The sequence below is a fragment of the Brassica oleracea genome, chromosome C5, assembly GCF_000695525.1.
Source record: "Brassica oleracea var. oleracea cultivar TO1000 chromosome C5, BOL, whole genome shotgun sequence".
Taxonomy (NCBI): domain Eukaryota; kingdom Viridiplantae; phylum Streptophyta; class Magnoliopsida; order Brassicales; family Brassicaceae; genus Brassica; species Brassica oleracea.
Genome location: NC_027752.1, coordinates 45180247 through 45183853, shown reverse-complemented (window position 1 = coordinate 45183853; position 3607 = coordinate 45180247).

Below are 3607 nucleotides of genomic sequence, written 5' to 3'. Positions count from 1 at the left end.
TAAACCCTAAATCCTTGGGTAAACCCTAAATCCTTGGGTAAACCCTAAATCCTTGGGTAAACCCTAAATCCTTGGGTAAACCCTAAATCCTTGGGTAAACCCTAAATCCTTGGGTAAACCCTAAATCCTTGGGTAAACCCTAAATCCTTGGGTAAACCCTAAATCCTTGGGTAAACCCTAAATCCTTGGGTAAACCCTAAATCCTTGGGTAAACCCTAAATCCTTGGGTAAACCCTAAATCCTTGGGTAAACCCTAAATCCTTGGGTAAACCCTAAATCCTTGGGTAAACCCTAAATCCTTGGGTAAACCCTAAATCCTTGGGTAAACCCTAAATCCTTGGGTAAACCCTAAATCCTTGGGTAAACCCTAAATCCTTGGGTAAACCCCTAAACCCTTGGAAAAATACTAAACATGTTGTCAACAAAACACTAAACCCTAAACTCTAATCCTAAACCCTAAACCTTTGAAAAACCTTAAACCCTTGGGTAAACCCTAAACCCTTAGGTAAACCCTAAACCCTTGGAAAAACACTAAACATTTGGATAAATTCTAAATTATAAATCTTAAACACTAAACTCTAAATCTTAATACTAATTTTTTTTTTAAAATAATCTTTTTTTAGAACTATTGTTATTTTTATTTATTTAATTTTTTATTTTTTTTATTTTAAAAACATAATATAATTTGGCAAGTTATTTTGTTTCCTTAATTAAAAGATACTAGATCTAAAATGACAACTTTCTATTGGTTGGTGAACCTAAAGGTTCACCTAGGGGGTGAACCCAAGAAAAAGTCTAAATAAAAAGTCAAATTGAGAGAAGATCTACTTTTAGAAAATAATGTATAAAAAAGCTTTAAAAAGGAGGAAAAGAACAATGAAAGGACGGTGGTGATATGCGGTGTGGTGCAAGTCGGTTTCAGGGTTTGTTGAAATATAAAAAGTTCTTATTCGTCGACAAAGCATATAGCTATCTGTAAGATAATATAAATAAGCGAATCGAATGTAGTTTGTCTGCTGATTTGCTTCCAATCGAATATAGCTCTCTTAAGTTTTCTTGTACAGAAAATAGTACTGACGTAGATACAAGTTTCATATAAGTATATATGAGCTGCAGAAAACTACATGAGCTAACATAACACCCACTTGATTTGGAATTACAACTACAATTCATTTTTTCATAAACGTTACATGAGATAGACAATCTTATTATACGACTTGGAATCATTGTCATTTCTTGAAAAAATGATATTCTATTACAGATAGTTCCACACATTTTTTTTGATATATATGAAAATTTATCGACCGTCATTAGCTCTCCATGTCGTATCACAGATCTCATCCGCGTAAGAATAATCATGAGTCACACGTTAATAAAGAAGGACAAAGTAAAATATTCTTAGTTTGGTGCACAATGGTATCTTTCACATGTAACCTATGCGGAAGACATGCATATATTAGAACTCCTCCAAACATTATGTATGTAATTATGATTAATAATCAGCTGTGTCTGCTTCCTCCACAGCCCATAATCTATTGCTTAGTTGTAAACTTGACATAGTTATAGACGACAAATAAACACAATCAATGTGTGAGCGCACACTCTGACGACCCAATTTGTTTAATTTATGGTTTAAAAACCACCAATCAAGTTTATCCATCCGGTTACTTTTTCTTTCATGCAATAAGACTTGATCATTGTAAAATTAAGGTTTAAAACGTTAAACTATTAGAGGTCTTTGATAAAAAAGAAACTATTAGAGGTCAAACAAAACTGTTTACGTAAACAAGTCGATCTGTAACAGATATAATAGAATGAAATCAAACGAGACTATGTTTAGTTTACACCTATGATTGTAAAAAAAAATGATATTGAAGGAGACACTCATAACCATTTGATGATTTGAATAATAAATTTCAAATGTGAGAATCGCTTTAAACGACATTAATTTATATCTTACCATTTAGTGGGCTTTACGCTTCTACAATTAAAGCCCAATAAAGCCTATCTTCTTCCATGGGAAGTTGAGAAGGAGAAAGGAAAAACAAAAACTTTGGGAAATTCAATCACTCATGGCGAACGAGGACGACGATGGGATTTTTTTCCCTCTTGTTTTTAACGCATATCCAATATAAGAGAGACACGTTAGGGGGTTTTAGCATTTCTTAAAGCTCCTTTTTTGACACCGGTTCTCTTGTATTTAGGCATTTTTTATTTATTTCTTTTTTTTTTGTTTTTCCTTAAGAACTCTTTGTTAGTGTCTTCATAGGTAGGATTTTGAAAAGAAAAAAAATTTGTCCGATAAAAAAAAATTAATTAAAAAGGAATCAATCGCGAGCCGTCACGTATTGGTGAAACCCACGAACAGTCCAAAAATCACCCAAGATTCAGTCTTTACAGAAAGAAGAAGAAGGAAAAGATAGTTCTTAAAAAGTGAATGGGATCCACAGATTTTTTTATTATTCTTTTGCTAAAATCCATGGCTAAGAGCCAGGGTTAATAGTGTTTGTTTGATCCAAAAATGGTGTTTATGCTAGTGATGTTTGTTGAATCAATACAATAAAAGAATCAAAAAATGAGGGTTAGATTCTTGAGGCTTAGGAAAAATCTTTAGATGAAATCAAAAGGAAAAGAACATAAATGAGATTTTATTGAGATAAGGTTCATTACAAAAATGGATATAAATGTAAAGTGAACATTTTCAATCTACAAATCTCTTATGAAAGTAAGTTTATTAATCTAAGAAGAGGAGAAGATCATTTCTCATAAAGAATTAGCTCCTTATTTATAGAAAGATGAAGCCTAGGGCTTCCTAGCAATATGGGCTAGTTCAATGTCTAATGGGTCTTGAGAAGGATGTAAATCCATCCCCAACAGTAAGTCCCCCCAAGTTCGTTGAGAGAGATGGAATCGATCTCTGCGAAGTTTACGAATAGGGTTTATTAGACAATGAACTAGACATACTCATGCCTATGACGGTTTAGGGGAGTTTATTTCGAACTTGTGCCTAGTAAAAAGCGAGTTTGCTTTAAACTCGTGCTTACCGAAAGACGAGTTTACTTGACTCATGCTAAGACAGAGGCGAGTTTACTGAGAACTCGTGCCTAGTAGAAGGAGAGCTTCTGTAAACTCATGCCTAGCCAAAGATGAGTTTTTGTAAACTTGTGTCTAACAATAAGCGAGTAGACCGCAAACTCGTGCCTAATAAAAAGCAAGTTCAATTTAAACTTGTGCCTAAAGTACACTTTTACCGAACTATTGCCGACCCGAAGTCTCGCGTTGAGATCGTGTGTGCCGAGCAAGTTGTTGGCTTGTGTGTTCGTCAGGCTATGATGACGTGAGAAAGCGCCGGCTTGTGCTGTTTCCGATAAGCTCGTGGCTGAGAGCCATCTTTCGAAGCATGAGGACATATGGTGGTGGCAATTGCTTGTTGGCTCTGTTTTTCTCTTTGGCTCTGGTTCACAAAAGCATGATCATGATTAGATCAATATAAACCACGAGACATAATCAATAAGCAAGCTGTGGAACTTGTTATCACTTAATGCTAGTGAGTTGTGCATAATAATATAATAATTGTCAACTTATTAATATCATAGACTACCAACAG